This window comes from Anastrepha ludens, chromosome 5 (genome assembly GCF_028408465.1).
Source record: "Anastrepha ludens isolate Willacy chromosome 5, idAnaLude1.1, whole genome shotgun sequence".
Taxonomy (NCBI): domain Eukaryota; kingdom Metazoa; phylum Arthropoda; class Insecta; order Diptera; family Tephritidae; genus Anastrepha; species Anastrepha ludens.
This window is the reverse complement of record NC_071501.1, coordinates 42,053,793-42,073,243: the sequence shown is the minus strand read 5'-3', so window position 1 is coordinate 42,073,243 and position 19,451 is coordinate 42,053,793.

Below are 19,451 nucleotides of genomic sequence, written 5' to 3'. Positions count from 1 at the left end.
TGATGCGTAGTACTGTGAAACTGCCTAAATCCGAACTGCTCATTTGGTATTAATTGGTTTGCGTTAATAAATTTAAGTAATTTGTGTTTTATGACTTTTTCAAAAATTTTGCTTAGGGAACTTAAGAGGCTAATAGGTCTATAACTCTCAGCAATATTGTTAGGTTTACCTGGCTTCCAGATAGGTACAATTTTTGCTGTTTTCCAGGCTTTAGGAAAATATTGCAATTTAATACAAGAATTTATAATGTAGGTGAAATACAGCACTGCTTCACAAGGCAGATATCTTATCATAATATTTTTGATATAATCGTGCCCGGCTGATTTCCGTAATGGTGTTTCGTATATAAGATCTCGATCATATTCATCTGTATTCGGACTCAGAGGTGTCTAAAAACTGCGAATCAATTTTATCGATTGATTGGGCTACCAAATTAAATATTAATGCGAATTTTAAGAGCTCAATCTGAACTAATACTTTTACTGAAAATTGGAAAAGTTAAAATAGTCTAAAGTGTTGGAAATTTATTGTCTATTTCATACCATCTGGAAATTTCCATTCAGCCTTCAGCGGGTCTCGAACCCATGTCACTCCCCATGTTCGATGACTACGATACATAAGTTAAGGATATGCTTTGTAAACTGTTGGCATAAATGCCTTGACGAACTAAGTTTATGCCTATGACTCAATATCCATATATAAGTATACTTGTATAGCGGGTATTTTTTAACTGCATAAGAACTATCGATAGCGATAGCTGAGAATGGCAAACTGTGTAGACATTTCTGTTCAGTAAGGTTTGGCATGCTATCTTAAATCGTTTAATACCAGAATAACACTCCTAAATTGTGGAAACTTACTTTGAAAAAAAAAAAAAAAAATGAATCTGTTATGAATCCGCGAAGTCCATGGAATGAGGTGTTGAAGAAGATTCCCAAATGTCGATTCTTCGCCACTTTCAACTTGTCCTTCGCATGCATGGAAAATTTTACATAAGGATCTGGCTTATGTGTTTGTAAAATAGAGCTCATGCAATTTACCATCGTTGTTGCCGCAATTTGCTGTCTGGGCCCATTTAGACGTATTGTATTGTTCAGATATATCAATATCTGTATTGTGTATAAACAATTTAAGTTATCAAGCTCTTAAATACCCCTCTTTATATGTAGATATAGGTATTTATGGATGCGGAAATTCGATCAGATGATAAGTGACCTTACTTGGTGCATATCTAAATATTTCATTTTAGTCCAAAACCTTGATTCAATAATAAAAGAAAAAAAAAAAAAAGAAAAAATCCTTAATTGATTAACAATGTCTCTGACTGCTCTAAATAAATAAATAAATAAAAAACGTAAACTTCTTCATACTAAAAAATCATTAGAAACACTTAGTCGTTTGTGTAATTTACTTTCTTCTCACATTTTGCATAAAAGTCTGCATAAAAGTCTGCAAGTTTTTAACAAACTTATCCAATTTTATAATTTAACAAGAATTTTATCTCCATAAGCATATGTAATATAATTCAATAAACCTTTGTTTTTGCAGGTGTCGCTGTGCAAGTTTAGTTTTGACTGTTTTAGTGGCCAATATAGTTGAGAATTTCTTGCGTACTCTAGAACACCGATATCCGTTCGGAAAAGAGGGCAAAGCGTCCCTGCAAGCTTGGTAGAAGTGGTTGTTGGGCTAAATTCCAACTAGTGAACATTTTGTTTACGAGCTTCCTGTAGCCTTGAATTTTGGCACCACTCTTTCGGCGTTTTTTTTTCTGGTCCAAGTGCGGCCACACCTTTTTGCAAGTATTTACGCACTGGGACACAGCAGATCAATTTTTCCCAACCCCTCCTCTAATTCTAAATATGGCTATATTAAACTTTTTCTAAGTAAACTATATTAAACTTTTTCTAAATATGGCTATATTAAACTTTTTCTAAGTATAAGTTAGAAAATAAAAATCTAAGTATGTATAAATATGTTTTGATTTAGAACGAACTCTGATTGCCAGATTGCAACTATTGAAAAAAATATGGCCCGACTCAATGTACGAGTCGTAGAATTGGAGAAACTTTAGTCCAAAGCCAGATACATTTTCACAGAAGGACAAGTAAAAAATGAGAGAATAATGGAAAAAATCATCAATGGACATGGGACGATACTGCATCGGCAATAGCATTGCAGTTAGCTGGGCCTAAGAATACAACCATTTACAAAACAGTCCACTGTGCCCAAATGCTGCTGGCTATATCATCCGAAAGTTGAAATTAAATGAATATGTGTCCAATGAACCTTAATTTAGATGGATCGACACAGTTTTAAAAGGAGAATCGATTAAACCAAGTGAAGATTTTTTAAGAAAAATTAAGCTTTTGGAAGCAGCGGTTGCTAAAAAAATTTTTTCCCACACAAAATATTGTATTCGATGAAGATGTGAAGAAGGGTTTTCTTCCGGATAAACTTCCGTATTAAATATTTTATCAAATGTTTGAACCTGCTTATTAAACCTGCGCTGAATATATGATCCAAAGCAGCTTTTTCATTGTAATTTACTTTTTTTTTAATAGATTTTTATCATAATAGTTTTAGTAGATATATATGTAAGAGGGAGGGAGGTTCCAGGTGTAGAAGTCCACTAAAGTGAGGAAAGTGCCATCGAAGGCGAAGCATCGCAGAAAAGCTGGTTTTGCGCTGCATTTAAGAATTGCCACGTAAAAATCCTTCCCAATGAAAACACGAACAAAGCCTCGTATGAAAACTACTTGTCCTGCAAACGAACTAAGGACTATAATTTGAGGGCATGCAACTGGTATGTGCGGTCCGTTAATGGGAAATTGGTCTCTGACCGGCTGGTCTATGCTCTTGTGAGAGCCAATGCTGACATCACTGTCATTCAAGAGATGCGATGGACTTGGCAAAAAAGAGCATTGGGATTGCGACATCTACTACAGCTGCCATGTGAAGGAGCGCAAATTCGGTGTTGGATTTATAATGGGAGAGAGGCTTCATCGCCAAGTACTGTCGTTCACACCGATGAGCGTCTCGCAATAATCCGCATCAAAGCCCGTTTTTTTGACATCTCGCTCATTTGCGCCCATTTTCAGATGGAAGAGAAGGACGATGCAACCAAAGATTCTTTCTTTGAGCACCTGGAATATTTCTATGAGCGCTGCCCCCACCAAGACTTATTCAACAAATGAAGAGCTGCAGAATAAACAGAATTCCACAAGTTCCGGTTTCCCCATTGCATAAGCTTGTACGAAATTTCCAAAGCAAGGTCTAGTGATTATATTCCTATATAACTCCAATTTAGCTTAACTGCCGTGTTTAACTATAATTCTAAAGTTTGAAGTGAAATCATTAGGCGTAACATACCACAGATTTTGCTTCCTTTACAAAGGCTCACATCAAATAAAACTCGTTGGTGGTAAAAGAATATGACCCGGTAGCAATTTTGAGCTTTTCGGACACCCTTTGCAATGTAATCTGACTGGAATTACTTTAGCATAACTGCATAGAGACTCATTCACCTTCCTATTCATCCACCATTTGCTCATTTAATGTTTCATTGTGGTAAACGATCAGTTACTTGCTAGAAACTGCACAGCCTACTAAATTCAACAGAAAAATTTCCAACAGCCGCAACAACCTCCTCGATATAGATCTGGAAACGATTGCATGTCCGAATCAAATGCTTCTTATTCATATTGTCCATAACGGTATTAATTACAGCATTCAGAGAAGAAATGGTGCTTATTTCTTTTACGCTCAACTCTGTCCCATGTGTAGTAATATAGGGGATTAAGGTCTGGAGAGTTAGGCGACCATAAGTTCTATGTTATGTGGTCATGGAAATTTTCAGCCATCCAATCTTATGTCGCCATCTTCCAATCTTATGTCGAGTCTTCCTGAAAGATGTATGGGCTGCCACGGCGTACACTATCAAACCACGGTTTCACTACTGTCTGCAGAGTTCCCTCGAAATCCTTGAGTAAAGAAGAGTGGCGGCATGGCATGTCCTCTGTTGCTACCTAAAACCACAAGAGTGGCTTGAAACTTTGTGTGTATGACCACAGGAACCTCTGTAGGAATTTAGCATAACTATCTATCATTCTGGGCTTCTGCGATTGGTCTTTGTTCAAATTTTCTTTCGTCAGAAGAAAACTAAAACACTTTAAGCGCTTGAGGGTGTTTAATATTGTTTGGAAGGCATTTTGATCGTACTGACTCGCTATACTAGTGTTTGCTTCAACATAACATTGGATTTATAACGGAGATCTTCATGGACAATTCGACAGATAAGACCCTCAGAAACATGAAACTCTCTCGCAATGACCATCACTGATTTGAAGGATCCTCGTCAATGATTACTTGCACTTGTTCCTCGTATTTTTTGTGATTTGAAAAAGATTCTGCGTTGGCTCCTGATGCTTCAAATTCAGGCCGAACCTTACGAACGAGTAAACGGATGCAGTTAAGAATATTAGAGATTTCTTAATCGGTATGACTTGCACATATAGCGACGATAACTGCATGCCTCTTTAGTTCTTGAGTCAAGTTGTAGTCCTCCATGTCTTATCTGAAAAATAACAAGAAGAAAATAAAAAGTTTCGGGAAGTTACAGCCACATATATGCATGTACTCAAGTACCATTGCAACCCTGTATATACCAACCGGCGCTTCACATAGGAATTTACACCTTTTAACACTTCTTAACTTCGGTCCGACCCCTTCGAAAAAGTATTGTGCATGAGGTTACCCTTATACTCGTAAATCATCAATGGCAACACTTGATGGGTTCACCGATTTATACCGAGCTTAGGGATGCTGCAACAAAAGAAATATACTTGTATAATTTTGTTTTTATGTTCCTTAAATTTAACAATAATGTTAAATATTTTGAGGCAACTCCAGACAAGAAGTTACTCTGTGATGACAAAATAGCAGGAGACATTTCAGAAAACTCTACCACCCTATTAAACAGCCGCTATTAAACAGCAATGTGCACAACTTTGAGTAATTACACAAAAAGCGCACAGCTCTGCATCAGCGTACCACTAATTCATTATTGCCACAGGTACCTGTACATACTTATCTTCATACTCGTTTTAGCGTATGGCAACTCTACCTATTGGAATATGGCCATACCCGCGTTGCGAAATCTCGCAAGTTATGACAAAAATATTCATTCCGCGTCATAAAATTCAAAATATTCAAGCATAGGAAAGTGTAAGTTGTACAAGCTTCCGGCGTTACCCTGAAATCTTGCAAACTAAATTGAATAAGTTCACTTCAAGTTGCGCCAAAGTGATTGAGTGAACGACATCAACAGGCTTCCAACTAAGCTGTTGGCGTGCAGACTGGCAACTTCAAAGACACTCCCAAGAAGCATTGACTATTTAGACTATGTAGCGCATTGCGTAGATACGTCAGTCTGACACCCGCACCGTATATTTGTTTGAAACTCCTTTTGAATTGCCACAATTCACATTTAAATGCAACAAAAGCCGCTTGCCTTGAACGGGCCGGCAATCGTGAAACATCCTTGCAATTTCTGTCGATGTCACTGTAATGAAGTGTGTGGGCGCAATGAAAGCGGTTCTACAGCGTGTATTTTCAAGTGTTTTATTTAGTTGAAAAGGATACTCAAAGTGTTGTTTCTTTTTGCGATTGCAAGTATCTTAGACAACTTCGAGTGCGACAATTTTCGGAGTAAATAGAAACTGTTGCAGCCAACAAACCTCTTACTCGTTATACGCATACACACCTACGTATGCATACGTGTTTGTATATATGTGTATGCGGCATAGTATATTTGTCACTAAGCCGGTCACAACAATCGAGTGAGCAAAATCGAGTGTTGCCATGGCCTTTGTTCCTTTGTTGGTCGTTTGACCTACCCACCAAAATTGAGAATTGTAAGAAGTTTGTAAAACAATCCAAATTACATTTTAATTTGATTCACTTTAATGGAAGTACAACTTGCATAGTCGCTTGCAACAAACAGAAAAGGGGCAACATTACTCTTTGCAATATATAAATAAAGAAGAAACGGAACTGAAAACAAGCATATAAGAAAATAAGTACAAGAGAGTCCGAAAGCAATTACAAATGTATAAAAGTAGGCGTAGTTCTTCGAGGTTGCAAAGGGGGATGTAGAGCCTGCCCGAAAGCAATAGTAGATAAAATGGTCATTATAATGCAAAATATAATACAAATATTTAATTCTAATAGCGGTCGCCTCTCGGCAGGCTATGGCAAACCTTCGAGTACAATTCTGCCATTAAAAAGCTCATCATCCAATCAAAACAGCATCAAGACGCACACCGCAAATAGGAGGAGCAGCTCGGCCAAATACCTAACAGAAATTTACGCGAATTATTTATTTATTTTTTAATACAAAATATACTACTTCATTCAAGAGCATGCTCGGTGACATCTTCACTCTGCAGAAGAAACACTACATTCATGAAGAGGTGCGCTGAGCAAACTAAATATTACCGATTTAATAACCGGAAGAATCACGTGTGACATGTGGTTCTGAATGGAATTCTCGAAAGAAAATTCTCATGTTTGGTTACCCATATTCTAATATCCAACAAATTTTTTTTAATAATAATTGTTTTTTATTAATTGGCAGCACCATTTAAAAATAGTATTGCATTGAAGCAATATTTACCTTAACATTGACATATAAATGTAATTATATACATTTTTTTACAAATTTTTTTATATAAGCTTCAATTAAAAAAATATTTTTCGCTAGTGTTGCCACCATCTTTTTTAGAAATTACTTATTTGACTGAAAAAATATATTATTTGTAGGGCAAATATCAAGGCAAATATTTTTAAGAAAAATCAATTTCAAAACAATTATATTTATAGTGTTGCCACCTAAATTTTATTTCAGTAGTAGCAATTTATTAATTCCTAAAAAAATGATGGCAACGAACACCAAAAATAATTTCAAAATAATTAATTTTTTCAGTCAGTTACTTCTAAATAAAATAAATAAATTGATGGCAACACTAGGAAATTGTTTTTTTTTTTATTAAAGCTTATATATATTAAATACCTTTATTCTGATAACCATATTTTAGTTGGTATTTTTATTTAAACATCTTTCATTTTATCTTATTTATATTTAATAATTCAATAAAAATTTGTGATGAATTGCTACTTTTGCAATAAAATTTAGATGGCAACACTATAAAAAAATTCTTTTTGGGATTGATTTCCTCTAAAAATATTTGCATTGCTCTTTCACAGAGAAGTATTTTTTCAATCAATTAATTAAGTTCTAAAAAACACATTGCTGGCAACACTAGCGAAAAATATTTTTTTTAATTAAAGCTTATTTAAACACTTTTTTTTTATATCCATATATTAGTTAAGATATTTATAACTAAAATCATCTGGCAACACCAGACAGTAAAAATTTTATAAAAATTTGTTTAAACATCTTTCATTTCATGTCTTTGTATATCTCATAGTTCAATAGTAATTTGTGATAAATTGCTGCTTAAAATCATCTGGCAATACCAGACAGTAAAATATGTTTATTGAAAATTTATTTAAACATCTTTCATTTCATATCTTTGTATATCTCATAATTCTATAGTAATTTGTGATGAAGTGCTACTTTTGAAAAAAAAAATTAGCTGGCAACACTATTAAAAACAAATGTTTCGAAATTGATGTTTCTTAAAAATATTTGCCTTCATATTTACCTTACAAATAACATATTTTTTCAGTCAAATAATTAATTTCTAAAAAATATGGTGGCAACACTATACGAGAAATATTTTTTTTAATTGAAGCTTATTTAAAAACTTTTCTTTTGATACCCATATTTTAGTTGATATTTTTATTATAAAATTTACTTTCCAGATTTCGTTTTCAATTGGACGCACTATAAAATTTGAAGATAAAAAACATATCCCGAGCGATTGCGTACCTCTAATATTAAGGTGTAAAACATTTATAAAGCGACTTTTGGCACAACATAAACTATACGCCCAGAAGTGTAAAATGACGAATGATTCACCTTCAAGTTAGAGAGAACATTATGCACACTTACATAGGTGGAGTTACAGGAAGACCCTTTCGATGTCGATGAAGGTTTATAGAGAGAGTGTCACAAATTTACTTCCGTATAAATAGTGAGTATTTTGTGGAAACTTTCGATTGAGCTCTTCTAAATTTTGAGGCTCACAATAAAAGAAGTCCAGTATTCGTGGGAGTAGCACAAAAAATTCTTTTGAAATTTTTTATCTCTCAAACGAGATAAATTCAAATGTGTGGTAGGCGAAGAATAATTAAAAATACTGTAAAAAAATTTCAGCTGAAACAAACCAGCGAAACAATCAAAATATCTACGTCGCGCTTAATTTGTCATTGGTTCGGAGTACCCTTTTAAATATATTTCGAAAAGTTAATGAAATCTTACTACGAAACAATGAAAAAAATCTGAGATTTGTATTTTTAACAAAAAACAAAAGATATAGGTTTCGAAGAAATATAATTTTTTTAGGAGCATATACTTTATGCTAGAAAAAAAAAATTTTAAATGATGAAAATGACTGAAGAAGAAATTTTTATTCAAAAAACTCAATATCAAAATTTTCAGTATTGAATAAATCTCAAAACTATTAATTTTGTTTTTAAGTTTTTCAATTTACTTCGTATTATATTCAAGCCTACAAATAAATAAATTTTCAGAAAAATTTAAGACGATATCCGAAGTTCTTGGATCGCTTGACTTGGAATCGCTCATTTAGCATACAAAATCCAGCACTCAAAGTGTAACTATTTAAAAAGCCCATACATTTAGTTTGGAAAATTAATTTTATTCAATTGAAAGTAAAAAATGTGTGAAAATAATACAAAATTAAGAATCCAATTACTTTTGCTCGATATGACCACCTTTTGCCTTGACTATGGCCTTGAGATGGTCCAGTAACGAATTGCAAGCTGCCCGAATGTGACTTGCAGGTATTTTGACCCACTCGCGGACAATGACTTTTTTCAGCGCCTCGAGACTGGTAAATCTTTTAGTTCGGACCTTGCTCTCCAATGCGGCTCAAAGAGAATGATCCACCGGATTCGCGTCTGGTGAATTTGAGAGCCATTGTGTGGACGTTATGAAGTTCCGAACGTTGTTTTTTAGCCATTCTTGGTTCACTCGAGCTTTGTGAGACGGTGCCGAGTCCTGTTGAAACGTCCATGGTCTGCCACCGAAATGTTTGTCTGCTCACGGCTTCGAAGCAACCTCCAGAATACTTTCCTGATAAATTGACGTCAGGTGCCAAGAAAATGATTGGAGAGCGCCCATCTGTGGTTACAGCAGCCCAAGCGATTGCCTGTGGCGGGTGCCGCCTCCTGGTGGCCAATCGAAGACTCAAATTTTCGTATGAACGTTCGGTAAAATAAACCCCATAGTTTTGCGACTTTACGAATTGCTCAATTTGAAAAATTTTTACGTCAGAACACACAATATTCGGAAATTGACCGCTTTCGGTCGAGCGAAGCAACTCCTTCGCTCTCTCAAGTCTAACTTGTTGCTGCTTTGGTGTGAGATCATGCAGCCTGTTAGATCTTGTAAGGCTTGACTTTGAGACAATTTTTCAATATGCGGTGGATGCCACGGTCAGTTAGTTTCAGTTCTTTCGCCATTTTATTAGCACTTCGTCGGCGATTTCGCTCAATTCGCTTCTTCACTTTTTGAACCATTTCACGTGACGTTGCAGTCTTTTGATGACCACCTCCTTGACGTTTCGCGATGCTACCAGTATCGATGTAACGAGTGACGGTGCGATAAACAGAAACTGTATTTACTTTTAGGTGCTCGAGCTCACGAAGAATCGCTGGTTGTGATTTTCCAGCCAAACATAATACAATCACACTATTACCTTTGAAATTATTACTCTCTATTACTATTACTCTCAGCAAAATGCTTCCGCGCGCTTGAAAACAATACTCTGGGCTGTCATTTGGCCAACTAACAGACAGCTGATGTCCGGTCTAAAGTTGGTTACACTTCGAGGTCCGGACCCTGTACAAAAATATATAAATATCCTTTACATACTACATTTTTATGGGCAGATGAAATTCTATGAAAGCCTTTCCATGGCAGAAAACCTGAAGCTTATCATTGCTTGCCCATAGGTGATCATTAGTATAATCAATCGTATCGTTTGATATTTCATTTCCACAGAGATCACCAAAACGCAGCCGCCACTACCTTGATTTTATCATTGCGCTAGAAGTCAAATATATTTGGCTGAGTTCCAGAGTGTGAGAATCAATATTTTTACGAACAGAGAGGTTAGCAAGCGAAAGGGGGTTCTACATCGGTATTAATATATCTGGTGTTTTTTAGCCGCATGAGAAATATCGATATCGATAACTATAGTTTTACAGCTGATAATAGCAAACTCTGTTGATATTTCTGTTCAGTAAGGTTTGGCATTTGTGGAATAACATCAAGGCGCACGCCACAAATAGGAGGAGGAGCTCGGCCAAACACCCAAAAAGGGCGTACGCGGCAATTACATATATATAAATAAGGTTTGGCAAGTCATCATGAATCGTTTAACCCCAGAGCACCGCTTCGAAATTGTGGAAATTTACTTTGACAAAAAATAAATAAATCTGTTCGTGAAGTTCATAGAGCACTGGCAGCATCATCGCTCTTTATTTCTTTAGAAATGAGAAAGAAGCTGCCGTTACGGTGAATACCGAGTGTTATCGAGTCAGGCTAAATGAATTTTTCATCGACATTTGATTCCAACAAGACGGCACAACTTGCACAGTTTAATCGTCACTGGATAGATTTTTCAGTCCAAAGGCGAGCCATCTTAATCCAACAAAAGGGCTATCAGAGAGACAGATATTTTAATAATAAAGTCTGAATCGCTCTTAAGCCGCATGAAGGAATGCGAAGTATTTCGAAACTCAATAAACGCTACGGAATCTAAATAAAACGAAATGAAGAGAAAAGTATCCAAGAGTGAATGAAAATTAGCCCCGCCTCCCACAAAGTTTCTTCGGAATCCGCCACTGTAAGCATGGACATACATACATATAATATATCCTACATATTTATTGCGTTTTTGGCTGGTATGTTGGAATTTTGTTTGGAGTTCAAAATACTATGCGAGCTTTCATACACATACGTTTAATGTATATATGTATGTATGTCAAGTAGATATGTATACCAAGATTTGCATGTAATTTCTTCAAAGTTTTCTCAACAATTGTCGCTGTCTTTTCATTCAAGTACATAAAACAAAAAAGAAAACATTTATTGCTACTAGTCTATATTGGAGACTAAATGTACTTTATAAAATTTCTATAATACAATATGTAACTGAGTTAATAAGTTACTGAAGTTACAATTCCTCATTTTTCTGGCATTTCAAATGGTTGTCTCATATTTTCGAAAATAAGATTTTTACCTTATGAATTCGGGTACGGGGTTTTTAGGCTGGGGAACTGTCTCAAGCTATCCTCAAAAGTCACACTAAAGAACCTCAAGCGCCTAGCCGCCAAGCCCAAACATTTTTAAAGAAAGTGTTCATCAGTATATTTCTCTGCAGGATCCCCACAGCTTCTACAATAGGAGTTGTACGGAAATCCAAGCTTCTCCGCATGAATTTGGAAATTTAATAGCGGGGTGATCCACAGCCCTTTTAACGTCCTGCTTCTGTCGTACTGAGACCAAAATGTTTTGGAGATGGCGCGCGATAAAAGAGATCTTCATCTGTCCTCCGCTTTTTAAATGAAGAAATTGTGCGGTTTCCCTTTAACAACAGTCAAGGGGATACCGATGTTTAAAATGGGCACAACAGAAACCAGGTCTTATGACCCCTTCCTGATAAGCTCATCGGCAATTTCATTTCCCTCGATGTTCCTATGCCCTGAAACCCAGAGAGAAATACATATAAGAGAAATATTTTCTGCACATTCGAGACGTTTGATCTCCTCCTCAGAGGAGTTGACCAGAAGAGAGCTACAACATCGCGTCGACAAGGCCTTGATCGCAGCTTGACTATCGGAAATGCTACTTATGGCTCCTTCCCAACAGTGATCCCTAAGCATTTTGCTCGCCTACAGGATCGCAGAGAGCTCTGCTTTGAAAAACGCTACTAGTTTTCGGCAGTTTAAAGCGGACTGAAATATTGACTGATTTAGAGAAAACCCCCGCTCCCATCCCATGTTCCGTCTTGGATCCGTCGATGAAAACCTTTGCCCTTGTAGGCTCTCCTCTCGTACCAATTTAGCCTGCTTGGAAAGATAGCCCTAGCAAAACCCTCAAAACCCAGTTAGCTAATAAATAGATATGTACGAAGTACAGAAAAAGAAGGATAAATTCACCTCAAAATGCTACCAGGTCCCACAGGAAACTGCATCAGGAGGTCAGCCTCATTCAACCTAATAGTGCTCTGAGCTGCTATGGATTGAACTTGAAGATCAACGGGAAGTACAATAAGTGCAGAATGACCTTAAGGTCGGCAGTGGGGGTATATTCTACATGCCGCAGATTCTCTATTATACTCGCACTACTATTTGATGCCGCACCATTCACTACACAAAATCCTTGGTTTGGCATCAATGAATTTTTCATTCCTAGTCAATCGTAGCAACTCCTGTACGTGGCTATAATTCACCATCGCGTGGCGTAGGCGTGACATATCATAATTTTTTCCCAATAGGTTGCTTTATAATAATAAAAATTAAATTTGCACGCTTTTTTCATTTATGCCGCACACTTCCTTTTTTCAACTGTGGAAGAGTAGTGCTAATTAGCCGCTTCCTTCTGCAAAGTGCATAGTTGTAAGTACTTACTTATATATTTAGTGTAATAGCGCGTGCCTACTTAGAATAGGCGCACTTTTTCGCTTCATTATACCCACACAATTACATGTACGTAATTTCATAAATGTGGGCTACTTCTATTATAATACCTATACTAGTATAAGTGCACTTGTGTTTTAGTTGGCAGCTCCAAGGCTTTTAAAAAGCATGCAATGTATGTACGTTGTTCTGAGGGCGAAGAGGAGTCCCGTTTGTATGTCGGTCATTGCCGGATAATGCTTTATTAAGTATGTATATGTAATATCTTCTCTCTATTTTTCCCTCTCTCTCTCTTTAATTTCTGATTATTACTTTATTTGAGCCCTTTCTTTCTAAGTCCATTAGGTTTTTGCGAGTTTTCATCTCCCATTTTCCGCCATGATAATCATGATAATGTGTTTAAAATGTTTTCCTGTTTGCAATTTCCTTTTTTCGTTTTTCGCCCACCAAAAAATGTTTCACGCCTAAAAGGGATGTTAGTTAGATATGTCTACAACGAGGCGAGGCCATAATGAGTGCTGCGTAACAGTCGAAATCTTCTTCTGGGAGTTAAGCTATGATTTTTCTTATTGCATACATTTCTGTGAAAGTATTTAAACCTATTCGGATCATAAATTATATTGTACATATTTATTCTTCTTTTATTAAGTCTGACTGGTATTAAGAATGAGTAACACCTGAGCTTTCGTCTTTTTTCGTAGTTAAAAATTCATTTATTGCAGAAAAAAATATTAAAAGAGACCCAAAATGTTTCGCACAAAATACAGAAAGTTCATACTACATTTTATAGAGTGCAGGTACCTTCACACTGACACGAGGGCTTATGGTGCCCACACTCACCAACGTTACCGTATATCGAGTCTGTTCCCCGTGAGATGCACAAAACTGAGCAAAACTTATGCCCGTATATACTGCTACTTTTCTTTGTTGGTATATTTACACAATTTATCGGTTTCTGTTCGTGGTGAAAAGATTTTCAGAGGCGTGATCTTTAATAGACAGAGCGAATTTGACAGAATCAGCTGATAGGCTGAAGAAACAGGCGATGTGTGTACAAAAAACTGAGATTGTGTTGGTAATATGTGGAAAAAATCGGCAAAATATCGCTTCGTTGCTGTCTGAACAACAACTGATTAGACGATTATGTGAATACATGGGAAATGAACGTGCAGAATTCGGTTGCCGAATCTCCTTTGTGACGTGGCAGCCGAAGCTTCCTCACAATTTTCTTTTCTTATTTAAAGAGCAAACCGTGTAAATCTATCATCCTTGGACACCATTCGTCTAATAGCTATGTAATCAACTTTCGGATTGCCGTAATCCACTGCTCAGTTAGTCACAACGCTGCCATCTACTGCCTCTATGTTCAATAAATTATTTGCGGCCAAGCAGTTCACATCATCGGCTAAGTTTTAATGGAGCTCTCTTTGCAACAAAGAATAACAGTGGGATCTGTTCGCGGGAGAGTACGCTATTGCGGTGAACATTCTATATTTATCGCACACGAATTAACTACCGCGAATGAAAACACCAGCAAAGAGAAACAAAAAGGAGAAAATAATAAATAAGGCAGGGAGAGTCAGCTATGGGTAAAAGAGCTTAGGTGAAAGGTGATCCGCAACGGCTCAGATTAAAAGAACTACAGAATGCTGGTTCCACATAAAACCGCTCGACTTCGGTAGTGACTGAGGCCGATATCTTATACATAAACTACGATCTTTTTAATAGAGTTGCATAAAGGTCGTCTAACAACGGTTGTCATGCCACAAACAATCGATTGCGAGATAGAAGCATCCTTGGAAATTAGTGAGACCAACATACATTCAATATTGCATTAACATATGGGTGTTAAGAAGATTTGTTCTGGTAGAATACCGCATAATTTGACAATTGCCCAAAAACGGACTCATGTGGATTGGTGTAAAAAAATATTGAAGAAATTCAGCCGCGGGGGTTCAAAGTACGTCTATGACATCGTAACAGGTGACAAGTGACGAAACTTGGATTTACCGTTCATATACGTTGTCAAGCACGAAGAATCTGGGTTCAATGTTGCCAACTTGACCAAGACTTTGAATTAAAAAAAAAATTGATTCAGTTTGTTAGCGCTTTTACAACACAGAAAACAAAATCATGGTTCAATGGCTATAATAAACCAAGAGCGATTTTGTTCATGGAGAAAATATGCGGCAGCCGAAATTTGTACGTGCTAAAATAAGTCCACGTACACCCTTTTTGGGTGTTTGGCCGAGCTCCTCCTCCTATTTGTGGTGAGCGTCTTGATGTTTTTCCACAAATGGAGGGAGTTTTAAGCCGACTCCGAACGCCAGATATTTTTTATGAGGAGCTTTTTCAAGGCAGAAATACACTCGGAGGTTTGCCATTGCCTGCCGAGGGGCGACCGCTACTAGAAAAACGTTTTCTTCATTTTTGGTATTTCACCGAGAACAAACCTACGTTTTCTCTGAATTCCGAATGGTAGTCACGCACCAACCCATTCGGCTACGGCGGCCGTACTTTTGCTAAAGCTATTTTATATTTTGTAATCAACTAATTTTCATATATTGTGTTTCCATACTTCACTGCTAAAAATTTCTAGCCGATATTGTAAAATCGTTTTTCAGCTTGATTATCAGCAAAACGCACCGATATACATGTCCGTGTAAAAAATTTTCTTACTCGATAAACGTTAGTGTTGCTTTCAAATACAAATTTTCGTCAAGCGAGCAGCATAGATGATGCAAGCAGAGCCCAGATATAACGAGCAGAGAAGTGACTAATCCAAGACGCTTTGTGGTAATGTGATAGTGTTAGAGGATTTGAGGGGGTCTGTTGCAAAAGAATAATATTCAGTGTCGCTTAAGTGAATGCTCATCGTCCGGCGATGGGCAGTTCATGGTGAGTCTTTACTTCGCTTGCAAGTAGAACTTGAAAATAGTTTGATAGCTCTTGAAGTGTATGAAAAAGATACAAATTTCAAGTATCTCATGAAATTATTAATTCCATAACTGAGCCAGTTAAATTTTTTTTATGCCACAGTCCAACTATGGTACGTTGATTTCTGAAGAAAACTGCATTGAGTTTATGACGACTTCTCACCACTAAAATTTTTATAAGAATCAACTTTGTCTCAGACATTAATGATCTAACTCCTCAAGGTTTTATTCTCGCAGTACAAGAACCCGTTCCCCGTTAAGTCCTTGTCACCTTTGAATGCAAATAAAAGTATACTCAGGCGAGCTGAATCATAACTTTGTCAACAAAGAAATGGCCATCACAGTGTCCTCTTTCAGAAATGCGTGTATTCCATGGTTGTTACTCTGTTGCAAAACTGCTTTTGGACAACAAAATGACGTATTTTACAACTATACACATTCGTGCATTTGTAGTTGATTCAGAACATTTGTTATTGTTCAAGTACCTCCTGATAACAGTAACATCAACAACATTCATAACCACTCTGGAAGACTAAAACGATTACATTGGATTCAAATGGGTCGACACAAAAATCACGGGTGATAAATTTGTTGAGTGTGAAGGCTCCAACGCGAAATAGCGACACTGAAGTCCAACGCAGCAACTCATTGCAATAAACGAGTATGTACGAGAAGCTCCTACCAGCCAACCAACCAAATGCCTCTTCCACCAAATCGGAGCACTAAGAGGACTAGCGTCAAGTAATCGGCGAGTGAATGGTAGATGCGGAGAGGTCACATACGTCTGGGTGTTGGTATTTTTATGGCAGAAAAATTAACGTTTAAAACTCAACGAACACTATAGGACTTGCAGATGAAAACTATGCGTACTTGTTGTTGTTTGAAGTTTTCATTTCCTCATTCCTTTTGTTATGTTCAGCAGGCTTTATTTTTTATTTCTGCTTTTTTGCGTTTTTTTTTTTTATTTATGTATTTTTTTTAAGCTACAACGAAGTCGGAAACGCGTTAATAAATTTACGTCACCGCCGTCACAGTAACGCCAGCAGCAGTAACTGGGAGAAGGAAAAGAATTGAGGCGCTCGTTAGCATGTCTCTCGGCCGCTTACTATGTATGCGTGCATGTATATGTTAAAACTTAATATTTTTCCAGGTTTTTTTTTTTAATAGTGTTTAATGCACATGAAAATCAGGCTCTTCTATTCATATGACAATTTTTGTGGGGTATCACAAGAAAACTATTTGACCGATCGGTCAATCGAAAAATTATTGTTATTTCTTTTGAGAGCTGCTTTGTGACAGGCCACTTTCTGTATTTGAGTGAATGGACGACGTATTCCAATTTCCGGAGTCTTATTAACCCAACTTCATACGCAACAATCAAGCCCACTGCTTTGTTCCTGGTCTAATCCGATTTTAATCGATTCACACCACTCAGCTGGATTTGAGTTACATTCGCGTAATGCCATAAATACAATATAAACTACTTATAAATTGTATGTATCCTTTAATTAATGTGTACGATACATTTCCATGGGCGCACGTCCTATGCGTGCGTATGTAGGTATGTATGTATCGAGGAAAAGCAACTATTGTCCTTGTAGGAGCGCTCGCGGCAACTGATACTGCTCGACAGCTGAGGTTATGCCGATTTATAACTAGATTCCAACTAATTACCACAGATTTATCAAAATTGTTACCCAGTGTCAGGCGCAGACTATTGGCAGCGCGACATGACTGCCTGTTTGAATTTTGTTTGCCAGACGTACTTGCAGCCATTGAAGTGTGCCAGCTTATGATTGTGCGCGCTGTGTGGTCGCTAATGCTCTAAATTGGCGAATTTTCGTTAGTTTATGGTGGGCGAAGCACGCGAACGTCACAATGTATGGTACAACATTTTCATGTTTGTATGTATAAGGATTTATTGCCGCATATCTAAGCGTGTATGCGATTACAGCAAGTGGCTGCCACAGCTGAGTTTGCTTGTTCGTGGCATTATCGCTGTTAGTGCAATGGTTCAAAGTCTCAATACTAAAGGCAATCAAACATTCAAATACAATTTGACTTGTATAAGGACAGATTTTTAAACGTTTTAAAAACTTCAAACTCGTTTCAAGGCCGACCTTTCAAGATGTGAACGCTCATCACCGATTAGAGAAGAAGTTCGGCCTAAGCTTACCAATTTAGTTTTATACGTCACACTGTCTATCAGAATATAATTTTGAGTTATTTGTGTGTAGATGTATTCGCCTTTGCGCGCACATTCTCCTTTTGCGTGTTTGTAAATTGGAATTTGTTGGCTCTATAATCGTTTGACTTGAGATATAGCTCGGTTGACCACGGTTGCAGTCAATGCCATTCATTTAAAGGGATTACGCTTAATTTTAGTAAAATGGGAAGAAATACGCATAATACAGTTACTCGCATTCCAAATGGGACACAAAATCCGATATGAGAACTTTATGCAGCATTGGAATGATTTCTAAATAGAACAGCTTTCATTTCACTTGCTTTTCAGGTCATGAGGACAGAAGGAAACTGCATGGCAGATGTTTCTGTAAGGCGGAGTAAAGAAAGAGTAGATATTTTTTAAAAAGAATTGTCACTTACTTTTTAGGCAATTTACTTTTAGGCAAACTGGTGGCAGATGAAAGCAAAACACAGCTCGTCGGATCTCAAGACAAACTTGACCGAATCGAGCACGAGCCTTATATCCTCTGAAAATCGAAGCTATGTGTAACTACAGTCATTGGAGTTATTAACAGAATATTATTGAATAGAAAAATACGATCGGCTTGAATTTTCATAGCTGCAGGAGGATCTACAAAGCTGACAAAGCCGAAAAAATGGCTTCTCATTTCTTTGTTACTGTACCGCACTGTGTAAGAACAGGTTTCGGTATATGGGAATATCATTCTTAGATACTCTAAATCAGATCTGATTAAGGGGTCTTAAGAAATTCACCAAAAACCCCGATTGGCTCAGCAGGGTACTGAAATTCAAAATTGAAGTTTGAAAACGAAGAACCAAGAAGCACCGAGAGATTAGTAAATCCTAAAGCACTCACCTATTGTATTCAAAGCTCTGGAAAGTAAAAGGGTAGATAGTCGAGGAGAAAAGGTGAGAAGTAACAGAAGAAAAGAAATAAGATAGAATCCATACAGAGACAGAGATGGCTAGCCCTGTAAAAATTTTCTAGATTATTTGGCAAATCTGAAAATGTCCTCCAGTTTGAAAAAACGAATATTACGCATTCAATGACATCGGAACCCCAAATTCGTAGCCTTGCTCTAGCAAAGGCAGTAGACTCACAGAGAAAATGTTCAGTGCTATCCGCCTCCTCTCAGCAAGGCAGGCAAATCGGGTCCTCAATAATTCCAATAGTGCTGATATGCTGACCCCATGAGTTGTGTTCCGTAATAGTTCCGACCATCAACCGAACGTCTTTTCTTCCAAGTTTTAATAGAAAGTTTGGCAGTTTTCGATTCGCACCTTTCTCAAAACACTTTGCAGTTCTGCAGCGCTCAAGACCGGACCATCGCTCTTTATGTAAATTGCATTAGTAATCGCTGATCCAATTCATGATTGCTGTCGAACTGATTCCTATTATTGGCTCTGCTCTTTGAGAGGTAACCGCTGATCCGCAAGTGGGCAACTCATCGGCAG